At 35.6% G+C, this 13493-nt stretch overlaps 1 protein-coding gene and 1 pseudogene across 8 annotated transcripts in view; both read right to left on the bottom strand.

The window, feature by feature from the left end:
* TCF12 (transcription factor 12) overlaps positions 1–13493 on the bottom strand; it is a 334886-nt gene that overhangs the window by 282709 nt on the left and 38684 nt on the right. The window lies entirely within an intron of this gene.
* Positions 12163–13474, bottom strand: LOC109395001 (farnesyl pyrophosphate synthase pseudogene; annotated as a pseudogene).

The raw sequence follows: 13493 nt of genomic DNA, 5'->3' as shown, positions 1-13493 counted from the left end.
CTTTTTTGACTTAAAAGATTTTTCCACAGTCAGCAACTTACAACAGGACATACTGTAATACCAAAATGGAAACTACTTAATCAACATTTCCTCATGGAAACACAGATCATACATAACAGTCTATAAGGGTAAAGTTTTATTTTAAAAAATAGCATTTAAATTTTATTTAGTAACACAAGCTCAATTTTATTCTCTGGTTCTGTCAACATATTCAGTTAATTTTAGTCAACATTAATAATACAACAAAAAAGTGAAATGTAAGCAGTAATGTAAGGCAATTTATTTATAATTTTGAATAAAACCATATTTCATCTTTTTAGAACATAGGTCACTGGTTTTCAAGTTCTATAGAATAAACATGCTCTTCTCAGGCTGTTTTTAAAACAGTTTCTATAAAGAATTTAAGCTACGTGGAAAACCTAACAGTATGTGAATCATCCAATACGCAAATCCTTCCAATTTCAAGTTTCAAACTGTACTCATCTATGGCATCACAAAAGGTGGAAAAAAAACTGAAAACTGTTGGGATAATTTCAAAATGTTCCTCTTCCCTTTTTGCCCACCCTTCAAAACATAACATTTAATAGAAACTAAAAATCTCATAACTGAAATTCCCTCAAGCTTCACAGTTGGTCCTGATGGTTTTACCACATTTAAAGTTCTAAATTCTATTATTTAAGAAAAACTGCAGGTAATAACTTTTTAGTCACTGAGTTCATTTAAAAAAAACAATAATTAGAACTCAACAGGTTATAGTAGAATTCATAAGCCTTGGTGTCCTAAAAGGAATAAGAAAAAATAGATTTAAGTAAGTAGGAATCATGGAGTAAATAAAGATATACTATAAGGACAAGCTTTACTTCACTAAACACGATCTATTTTATACCTTTAAATTACATGGCTCCATTTTATTAGTACACTTTTATGGAGGTAAGAACTAGTTACAAGCATACTTATGTAGCTTTTTGGTATGAAAAAGGAGAATTTGATAATGCCAATTTGCTACCATCTATGTATCTGGATAAACTAACTAGGTAAACCAAAATAAACCATGACATATATGAAAATTAGTAGACCCAAGGGAAGTATTATTAATCTGGCTTCTGACTCACACTTTTAAGTAATCATTTGCAATACTCCTCATTCAATTGCCTCATTCTTTGTGCTTCCTCTTCATAACATCTAAGCTCACTTCCTAAGAGCTTTCTTCTTATAGGAATCAGCATTTATTGCCCTCAAAGTACACACACTTGCTGCTGTCAGCAAAGAACGCAGAGGTTGGAGAAAAACCATCACAGAAGAACTGAAGTATATGCAAGCGTATCTTACACGGTTATATTTGTAAAGCTCTGGGACCTTATGTTTAACTTAAAAAATACTGAAGATTTTGATATTTAAAAAGGAAATATACCATTCTAACCTAAGAGTTCATTTCATTTGGTTGATTCAGGGCCTGGCATTTAGTGGCTACAACTGAGTGGAAAGAAAGGTAATTTCTACCACATTGACTCGTACTTAACAGTTAAGTAATAATAAAGCCTGAGTGTTTTTCAAAGTTTCTTACAAACAAAAGTACAAGCCTCTTGAGGTCATCTCAGATCTCATGGGACTTTTCATGATGGGAGGGTGTTAATCCCCAATGTCCTCTCCTATTTCCAATTTGGATCATCAGTTTCTGCTTACCTAAATTCCTATTACCATTCCAACTGGCTCAGGTATTTTCATTTCCTGTCTTGAACTACAATCCATGCACTAATTATGAAAGAGGCAAATTAAATGGCTTCTTTGGGTGCTTATATACCACTGAAAACATTTCACATTCCTTCAGGATTAGTAAAACAGTAGCTTAAGCCATATTCTGCTGTGACTGTTTAAAATGTTTCTACTGTTATTTTGTATGGCACACAGAATGTTCTGATTTTAATTTTACATAGAATTTGTAGGTTTTATGTCTGTTGAGAGAATTTGTTAGTGATAAGCTTAAGTGCTAACAAAGCAGTGAAACTGCAATTAAGGTTTTATTTCACACCATGTTAGTAACCAAACCAGAGCTAGCACAAAGATGAAACAGCTAAATGGACCCTATTCACCACTCCCCATCCCTACCATTCACATCCACAAACACACACACGCGCGCGCACGCGCGCACACAACATACATATGGTTCCCTAAATTTGTGTATGTATGTGTGTATATGTGTATGTTTCAATATATACACATCATCTCAACCAGGCACACACATGGTTCATAAAGATCAAAACAAAAGAACAGCGTATCTTCCTTTCTTCATAGGAATAGGTCCTACAGATCCTTGGGAACATTAAAACAAAGAGGGATAGATCCATAATCCCTTATATAAAAATTCTAAAATCCAAAAAGTTCTGAAAACCTAAATTTAACATAGCTTACTTAGTGGTAAAACCTACCTGACTGAAATGAGGATAATTATAGCTCTCATTTATCCCACTCAATGTGCATCTTAATGTGTTTCAATTCAGAAATACTGATCTATTTGATTACAGGGTTCTGCTATAGAGCCCTCTGGGAAATGTTACATAATATACAATACATATCACTAATTCAGTTTTTAAAATTCAAGGAATTCTGGATTTTAAAACAAATCCAGTCTCAAGATTTGAGGCTATGGAACTGTGGAGTAATACTCTTATATTTTATAAAAGTAAAGTTTATATAATTGGCTGCTTTCCCACTACAGCTTTCACTACCAGCAATCTTCCATAAATTAGGGAGAGAGGGAGGGAGGGAGGGACCCAGAATAAGGTTCATGTCTTTAACTCCTCTCTTTAATGTTTATTAATCTCCCTCTTGCCAAGAAAGGCTTAACCTGGACTACAGACAGGAATAGCAGCCAAAGAGTGACTAGGGGAGACAGAAGTAACAGGAGAGGGCTGAATACATATTAACATTCACAGAAAATATTTAAACCAAGAATTTTGAATCTTAAGAATGTCCCATATTCTCAGTGCTACTATTTCTAATAATGACCTTGCATTAATAATAATATTTTGAGTTTGCTTTCAAATATGTCATTTGGCCTTCATACTCTATAGTCACTTTGCAATCACTTTAATAACAACTCATTTTCAGAATTGTTACATATTTTAATCCGCAGACTATCTAACATCTATAACATATTTACGACCTGCCTCAATGCTTGCCCCAAACGTAATTCAGAATCCGTATGTACTGTAAGAAAATCAGGTAATGTATTAGACAGAATATAAATGACTTTTCATTTACAGTTAATATTAGATGAGATGGGCAACTGTTCAACCCTCAGATACAGAATTTGTTTGATTTAAATCACTAGTCAAAAAGATTCAACTTCATCTGTTTCTACAGAGAATGCATTTTTCTTCCTTAAAACATTAAAGCATACTCTACATAATCAAGGGGTAGATATAGGGTTTTTTCTTTAAAAATGTAATAATATACCATTCAAAGTGGTAATGTGTATTAATATTTACTGAGGTTAAATTTATAAATTTGTGTGAAACTGAAAGACTTGGCTGTTTCTTTCACAAAGGTAAATGAAGCAGATAGTTATCAAGTCACTGCAAGGTGAACCAGCTCCAATTCAACAGGCTACTTATAGATTTCATAGAAATCTATCATTACATTGGTTATTTGAGGTAATCACCATGAAAATCAATAGAAATTTCATATTTACTATATATTTTTAAACTTTGTTTATAACAGTTTAACTAAATTAGACATACAAAATCTAATTATCTAAATTAAATTGAATTAATTTATATCAACCAAACAGGCTTAAAATTTTGTATTCAGCATATTCACACTTTACCTTCTTTATTCTTTTTATTTTTTCATAAGCTCCATGAACTTACTTACACATGTCTTGCTCACCACTGTATTTCCAAAGCCTACCTAAATGCCTGGAGCTTAGCAGTCATCAAATATTAAGCAGACAATAAATATTTGCTAAAAGAATGAATAAATTATATCTAAATTTATAATTAGCAAACACTATATGTAAAAGTAAATTCTATGTTAAAAAGATCTACTGTTCAAAACTTATTATTTCAGTAAACTCTGATGAATTTAGCGTCTTAAGTGATTTTTGTAAGTTCATGTTGTTACATGAATCATTAGCCTCAAATTTCTTTATTACTAAACAACAGAAAGATGAGGACTTACAGCTCTAAACCTAGATAAATCTATGAAAGTGATGATCACATAGCTTACTCCTCCACAAACATTAAAAACCAGCTCTAGCACTGAGTATTGAGAATTTTGGTGATTAAATAATTTATTCCAACAACTATCTACTATGTGCCAGCATCATGCTAGGCATCCCAAATACATGTATAAATAATAGCTATCCTCACGAAAAGCACAGATGTGAGAGAGGAGAATCACATGAGTAAATAACCGAACATGACTGGCAGCGTGAACAAAATCTTACAAGAGAAGACTGAAATTGAAGGTCATGCTCATAGATGAGATGACAACTGATCTGGTTATCACAGGAACGTGGAGTAGGATATGGGGATGAGAGAGTGCTAAGCCCAAGGTGACAAAGAAAGGCATTATGAACAGAGGGGCACAGCATAAGCAAATATACAGAAGAACACACATAGGTGTGATAATAAAACTTACTTTTTTTAATGAACATTAAACTATTTTGAAAAGGACATCCCTATTTATAAAACATTCTTACAAGAAAAACTTTGAACAAAATAATCTGAACCAAATATTATTCTCTCAGGAACCTAAAATTCTAGGACTAGCATTAGATTTACCACGTGGTCCCAGAAAAGTAACTCAATTTGCTGTTATCTAAAATAAACAGAACAAATCTTACATCATGTCCTTTGATGTTTAAGCTCAAGTCAAAACCACATGATCAACAACTACAAATCCTTACCTTTCACTTTTACCACTTTTATGAACCTCACATCAGTTATTCTAAAACTCCCAAATGTAAATTCTATCAGAACTATTAATCTTGTCTCTTCAATAAGAACCATAACTTTCTGAAGTGCAAAAACCGTATCTTAATAGTCTCTGAAGGTCCCCACACAGAGCCAGAAATACAGTAGATATTTAATTAGCTATTTATTGACTACTTATTTGTTGAGATTGGGATTTTTACCATTTTAATGTATATGAGGTCAGACAATTAAGTGCGTGAACTCATCCTAGAAAAAGTGCTACATACCTCATTGCTGAATATCAATCACTATGGTTACCTTCAAAGTACTCCCCTTGGGAAGCTATGCACTGACGCCAGTGCCTAGTTCACCCTTCAAAGCAATTTTAGAACTCTTTTTCTGGAATGGCCATCAGAGCTCTTGTTGTAGTACCCTTGATGTCCTGAATGTCATCAAAATGTCTTCCTTTCAATATTTCCTTTATCTTCAGGTAAAGAAAGAAGTCACTGGGGGCCAGATCAGGTGAGTAGGGAGTGTGTTCCAAAACAGTTATTTGTTTACTGGCTAAAAACTCCCTCACAGACAGTGCCGTGTGAGCTGGTGTATTGTCGTGATGCAAGAGCCATGAATTGTTGGCAAAAAGTTCAGGTCGTTTTTGTCTAACTTTTTCAGGCAGCCTTTCCAGCACTTTCAAATAGTAAACTTGGTTAACTGTTTGTCCAGTTGGTATAAATTCAACATGAATAATCCCTCTGATATCAAAAATGGTTAGCAACATAGTTTCAACAAAGTTCACAAACTTAATTGTCCGACCTCGTACGCTACTTTAAAATATAGTACTTGATATTATATATAGCCTTGTACTTTTTCATTCTTAGTTCATCACATGTGATAAGAAAACCAGAAAATGAGTGGGAACTAGTTTTTTGAGAATTTTTAATCTGTATCCAGCCATCATAACCTGGAATCAGGTTTGATTTTGCCCTTCAGAGAGAATTCTACTAGTCACCCAGCTCACTTACAGCAACCACAGAAGAGAATCCGAGTTTATATATTACACGAACAGTCTAAATAAAATAATGCAACCCTGAAATGCAGATGTTTTATGATTCGTAATTCTCATACTACTGTGACAAACTCAAGAAAAACATAAGATGTGAAAGATTCTTACTTTTTCTATAGAAAGGCATAAATAGAAGACATTCCAACATATTGAAGGAGTAAATAAATATAATGAATTTAAAACATACTTAAGCTATTTTGATAAATGATCACTTGAAAAGCATCTTGTGGGGGAAAAAAGAACACTTAGTGAGCTTCAGCAGTAAAATGAACTATTCTTTTTATGACTGAAGAATAAATGTGTAATTGTAAAGGTGATTATGTTTAGAACACTGGGTAGTAGTCCATGAATACACTTGAGTATTTAAAAAATGGAACAGTCTGAGGTAAACATCTGTTAAGAATATGTATGAAATAATACACAACACAGTATTATAAATTTGAAAAGTATGAAACTAAGGATATTTCCTATATGAGGAAAAACATGCATTTATTTATTTAAAAGCTTTGATTATATTACATGTATACCTTGCTTTCAGAAATAAGGATATTCCTATAAACTGCCTATGAAGTGATTTTTTTTTTTTTTTTAGCTGAGCCATCCTGCTACCTCTTGGCAGCTCGGCGGCAGCTCAGCTCGGGCTGAGCATCGAACCACTGTTGCTCAGAGTTCGCACTCTTGAGTGAGCTCTCAACCAACTGAGTCACTCAGCCAGCCCTTAAAGTGATTTTAATAAAGAAAATTCTCATCTTTTAATAAAAATTTTTAAATATTACAAGACAGAATTTTAGAAAGAATGCAAAGGATAAAAGATTAAAACAATAAAAAAACCCATGGTGAAACTAGCTATTAAAGAAATAAGATATCTTGTGAAAATGGAAGTTTTCTAATGATAATTTAGACTTTTAATTTTCATGTGTATTATGAGAATTTTTCTAATCCATCATTTTACTGATTACTCCAACCTAAGCTCTTCCTAAAAAAAAAAAAAAAAAAGGTTAAGCTTTTAGCTTCTTGAGCAGTTTATTTCAAGTGATTATTTATACAATAGCCCTGGCTATAGCTGGCTGAGCTTGAAGTCTGATTTGCTTAGTCTTTGTTGTTTTTGTTATCCTTTGAAAAATTCTTATGATAAAGAAACCAGGGCCTATTATTATCAGGGTAAAGGAAAGTACCTTCAAAGAAGGATTACATAATTTACACCATCATCATATAACCATGACGTTCTGAAAATACAGCTACAAGTAGAGTCCCCAGTCTATTTCCACTCAATTTACACCATGATCTACCTACAGAAGGAATATGTTTCAGGTAAATGAAACTGACCTGGGTCTATTCAGCTAGCTTTTCATTTTCCAACAAGCCAGATTGTTGTGTAATTACTGTATCAGAAGCAGTAAGGTCTGGTTTTTTTAAGCTGCCATCTCATAAACACTAGAAGCTTCAATTTTCTTTCAGATGCTAGAGAATGTATAATACCTGACTTTAAAATTCATGAACCAACTTTTATTTTTACTAAACTAGTCATCCTCTGATCCCTCTACATTGTTACTTCTGAGACCTCAACAAGTTCCAAGGTGTTTCACTTAAATGGTGGCTGAAATCAAAAGCACACAAAACTCAGCTTTATCTTTAAAACTGGACCAAGAATTCTGTGCCTCATCATGGAATCATGAATTGCAATCAACAGCTGTTCTACTCACTGGCTATTTCAAACCATTTAATATAATCTGTAGCAAGACTATTTTCTAAATAAGCATGTCAACACTTAATACTGTTCTTCAAAATTGACTCCTTGGAAAGCTTAATACTGGTATATTTTGCAAATTAAGTAAAAGAATTCACAGTTCTGGACAGCAACAGGTACATTGCTAAGAACGAACTTTGATGCACAATCTCCATTACCATCAAGTGACAAAATAACAAAGTAAAAATATATAATTTTTAATTGGTCCCCTCCCAATCATATACTTTCTTACTCTCACTCTTCCATGACTATTCAATATGCTTCTGTCGGGCACATTCTGCTTCCTAAAAGTATTTCCAAATATGCTTACATCATAAGTCAGGGACTATTTCCTCTATCATTTCCCATTTCTCAGGAACGCATGGTTCACAAGCAAGTAATACCTAGTGAATGACTTTAAGTATAAACTAAATTAAATAAAAATAATTTTGTTTGGGGATTCGGAAAAGTCAATGGGAGAGATATTTAAATAAAGTCAATAGAAAATCAAAGTAATAAAACTCTGACATACCAAAAAACATGATTCTGTGAAAATTTTAAGTAATATTATGAGGAAAATATTACTGTGCTTTCAATAAAAACTTTAGTCCAGTAGTAGCTTCTGATCCTGAAGACTCAATTTTAGGAATATAAGGCACAAGAAAGTACAAGCATACCTCAGGTTCAGTTCCAGGCCACCAAAATAAAGCAAGTACCACAATAAAGTGAGTTTTAATCTTTTTGCTGGTGGCGGGTCTTGCCTTCAATTTGTAAAAATGCAACATTTGTCAAGTGCCATAAAGTGGAACGCAATATAACTAGGTATGTCAGTAAATCAAACTGCTACCACTGAATATAAGAAGCAGGAGTCAAAGCACACAATAGTAAAAAATCAGTGATGTAAGCAAAATGTCAGCAAACCAAACACTGCATATTCTGTAGGAGAATTAATTAATAGATTAATAACTCAAGGGATAACCCATGTTCTAAACTGCCTAGAGTTATATATACTGTCTAATACAATAACGTCTGCCACATGTGCCTATTTAAATATAAATTTTAAATAATTAAAACAAAAAATTCAGTTCCTTAGCTGCACTAGCCACATTTTAAGTGCTTATTAGCCAGCCATATTTGACAGCACAGATTAAAAAAACTTTCATCATTGCAGAAATTCTATCTAGTCCTGTCCTAGGGGATTCAGCAGGTTCAATTAGAGCCTAAGGAAGCTAGCTATATTCTTGCTAAGATTTTTTTTTCCTATAAAGGAAATAGAGCATTTTGCTTTAGTATTTAATTCTCTTACCAAATACTAAAAAGAAAATATTTATATCATATATATAAGGTACAGACAAATAATGGAATATAAATACTCTCCCCTGGGAGGTAACCACAATGCTGAATTTGGCTTTATCATTCCCTTGCTTTTTAAAATAATTTTACCAAATATATTTCCCTAAAAATGTATACCAAATATATTTCCCTAAAAATGTATTATTTTGATCTGCCTGCTTAATTTTATATTAGCAGAATCACACTTTTTCTTTGCATCACTGTTCTTTTCACTATTTCCACTTACTCTGAAGTTCATTTCAATCTATCTAAATAACACTGCTACTAATACTTTCAACAGCCCAGATCTATTCAGAAAAAGCTAGGCCTAAACTAACAAAATTATCACCTGTGTATCAAAGCATGCAAGTTACAAACACAAGGCTTAATTATACTCTATAAATTTTTCTCTATGAAACGCATAAATGTTTTTCATATACACTTAACTGATCATAAACCAAAATGAGAAAAACCTCCTTGTGCATCAAAGACAGATCTTAGTTGCTATACTTACATACACCTTTTCCTCCTTTTTTATTTTTTTAATTATAGAGTAAGGGTTTATCAAAATGTGGCCCCTCAAGAAGCCGCATCAGATCACAGGGGAACTTGTTAGAAATGCAAATTCTCTGTCCCATTCCAAACCCACTGAATCAAAAACTCTGGAGATGGGGTCTGTTTTAACAAGCCCTCCAGGTGATTCTGACATCTGCTCAAGTTTAAGAACCTCTAGAGAAGTAGCTCAATGATCAGTATACATAAGATATTAAATACATGTACGAACAGAAATTTCTAACAGTGAACCAATAAACTCGATTACCAAAAATAGATTACCCTTTTTCCAATGTTGAACTTTATATAAACTTCAGCTTACTCTAAAATATTATATTCACAAAAAGACTAAAACACTCACAAAAAACAAAGCTAACTTTCTCTACAAATATACTGGGTTGTCGGAAAAGTCATGACGTATTTTGTCTATGTTTATCAAAGGTCATTTATTTATAAAAAGAACAAAGATTACTCAATGATATATTGTCCGTTTTGTTCAATAACCTTTTGCTGTCTTTCAGTGAGCTTCATAATTCCTCGTTCATAGAAGGACCTGTCTTTATTTGAGAAAAACTGAACAAGGTGCTGATTTACAGCTTCATCTGAATTGAACGTTATACCAGGCCAGGACTTTAGAAGAGGGCGAAACAAGTGGAAGTCTGACAGCGCAAAGTCAGGTGAATACGGTGGGTGTGGCAGCACATCCTATCCAAGCTCTAATAATTTTTGACGGGTGATCAAACTTGTGTGTGGTCTCGTGTTGTGATGGAACACAACTCCTTTATAATTAACAAGCTCTGGACATTTCTGGACGATGGATTTGTTCAAACTGTCCAATTGCCAACAGTAAACATTCGAATTGATTGTTTGGCTCCATGGTACGAGCTCGAAAATCACACCTTTAAAATCCCACCACACTGAGAGCATAACCTTCCTCTGATGAATGTCTGCTTTCAATGTCATTTGAGGCAAATCATCATGTTGGGACCAAGACCATTTCCACACCACATTGTTGTCAACAACCCACTTCTCATCACCAGTTATCAGTCGCTTCAAAAAAGGATCGTTTTCCTCACATTTAATGAGCATATTACAGATGTTTATACATGCCGTCGAATGAATTTCTTTTGAACGCATGCGGAACCCAAATATCGAGCTTGCTTACGTATCCCAGCTTCTTCAGGTGGTCGTGAACGTTTGAATGATGGATGTTCAATGTTTCTACAATCTCTCGTGTCATGTAACGTGGGTTTCACTCGATCAATGCCTTGATTTTGCCATCATCAACTTCGGTGGGCCTCCCAGACCAAGGAGCGTCGTTGAGATCAAAATCACCAGCACGGAATTTCGTGAATCATTGCTGGCACTGACGTTCTTGTAGAGCATCGTCACCGTAAACTTTATGCAACTTTTCACAAGCTTGATGCACGTTCTTCCCTTTATGGAAGTAAAACAGTAAAATATGACGAAAATGCAAAGTTTGATCTTCCATCTTCAACTTGTAAAATCTCCAAAACAACCAAATCGCTCAATTTTTTTTTTAGAATAAAGCTAGAGCTGTCAGCTGTCAAATGACATAGCAATAACATAGATGCGAATGACATGTACTTCCAAAAATGAACTAGTGCCATCTGTCGCAAACATGCGTCATGACTTTTCCAACAACCCAATATTATTGTCTTGGGAAAGGATTGTTTGTGTTCCTTAACTCGCCAGCTTTTAGCATCTCATAAGCCAGTCTTAGTGGGGGAGACCATGGAATTTTAAGTAAGATAGACCCAGAAAGGAATGCGGTATGGGGATTCCCATCTCTTTCTGACCCTAGGGATTTGTGAGGAGAGATCAAATGAAGTGGTCAGATGAATGTGCCAAAGTGCCTTAGATGATAAACTCTTCTCTCCCTTGCCCTCTCTCTCTGGAAGGAAGGCACTTTTTTAGTTGTCCTATGCCAATCTGGGATACCGTTGTACCAAAATATTAATACTGGTTTGCATTACTGTCAACAAAGTATGAAAATACCACTTTCCTCACAGCTAACAAAGTGTTTGGTTGTACTTTTAAATTTCTGCCAATCTCAAAGGTGAAGGATGGCATCTCAAAGTTTTAACATGGATTTCTCCTATTGTAAAAGTGAATATCTTTTCATGTGTTTAAGGGGGAAAAAATCTTTTTATACCTTTCTAGGAAAAAATCACATTTGATTCCTGGCTCGCCTTCTCTTCTATTGACTCATTCCCATGATCCTATAACGTGCTATTAATTCTCAATCTCAAGATAAAAAATAAAAAACTACTTCTGACTCACCTCTCCCCTCTACCACACAGCTATAGCCCCATTTCTATCTTTCCCACAAGAGCAAACTCTTGTGTGAAGAAGCCTATACTTGCTGTCCCTGATTTCTTTATCTCCACTCTCCCAAAACTCCCAGTAGACTTTTATCCCCTCCACTCTACTACAACTGCTCCTTTCAAAGTCACCAATGACCTCCATACTGTTAAATCAAGTGGTCAATTCTTTCTTTTTTTAGGACTCACTGTAGTTTATTGAGAGCCTCCCTCCCAGCCCTGGCAGTCTCTAGTTCACTTCTTCTGCTTGTAGATTCATGTCTTCAGCTTGTAGATCTTGTGTGTTGGCCCCAGGAAGACAGCTGGGGGTGGTGGCGAAGTGTACTGCTCAATGAGAGAGCCACAAGGTGGCTCTAATTGTCTTCCTCATACTGGGTGAGCACGGTCTGCAGGCCCAGCTCCTTGTACAGCGCCTTCATCCGGGCCACCTTCTCAGCATCCTTCTGCCCATAATTCTCCTGCAGGATCTGGTGCTGTTCTGGAGAGGTCAGGAGCAGACAGACACTGGACCACTAGCCAGCTGCATTTGTTGTCCTGATGTCAGTACCAATCTTGCCCATCACAGTCCCCAAAGAGGTCAAGGTAGTTATCCTGAACCTGAAAGAACACTCCCATCTCCAGCAGGATCTTCTTGGCATTGGCATGCTCCTTCTCCCTGTCAGTGCCCGCCATATACATAGCAGCAGCTACAGGAAAGTAGAAGGAGTAGAAAGCTATCTTGATCTAACAATAGATTTGTGCCTCTTTTCAGTGAATCTGCCGAGGGGCACCGTGATGAAGTCCAGGGTCTGTCCAGTCTCAGTCTGCAGGAAGAGCGCGATCAGGTTCAGGTAAAAGGGCTGCTCCCAGCAGCAGAGCTTCAGCAGTCGGTAGATGCATGCTTCCAGAAGCAAAGCATCATTGATGGCATCCAAACCTATGCCTGGTTTCTGATACCAGCAGATATGACCCCATTGGGTGAGGGATGAATCCATGATGTCGTCTGTCACCAGGAAGAAAGCTTGGAGCATTTCCACATTGGCCCATAGTCAGGGCCCGCTGAAGACTGTAGCGTCCAGCTTTCTCAGCTCCACCAGTGCCTGGGATGTTATCTGCACCGTCAAACCCCGCTGGTGCTTCCCTCTGATGGCACTGTACTCCAAGACCTCCTTGAGCCAGGCTACAGCCTCTCCTATATCTAGGTACTCCATGTCATTCTCAGTCAGCATCCTGACAATCTGGGAGAAGTGCTGGAGGAAATTTTGCTTTTCTTGGGCATAAACATCCAATTTCTGGTCTCCATTCATTCTGAGGGAGGAATAAAGTGCTCTGCTCTTTTGTGCCGGTTAAGGTCAAGTGGTCAATTCTTAATCCTCATCTTAACTGACCTATCAGCAGCATTTAATTGTTAGTAACACTGTGTTTCTTCCTTGAAACAATCTCTTCATTTGTCTTCCATGATACCACACTTGCCTGGTTTTCTTCCTATATTTCTGGACATGCCTTCTCAAGTCTCTCTTGCTCATCACCACAACCTCTAAATGTTGAAGTACATACATAGTCTTTTTTTTTTTTTTTTT

This window comes from Hipposideros armiger, unplaced genomic scaffold (assembly GCF_001890085.2).
Source record: "Hipposideros armiger isolate ML-2016 unplaced genomic scaffold, ASM189008v1 scaffold_12, whole genome shotgun sequence".
NCBI classification, from domain to species: domain Eukaryota; kingdom Metazoa; phylum Chordata; class Mammalia; order Chiroptera; family Hipposideridae; genus Hipposideros; species Hipposideros armiger.
Note: the sequence above shows the minus strand (reverse complement) of the source record. Positions and strands in the feature narration are given on the sequence as shown.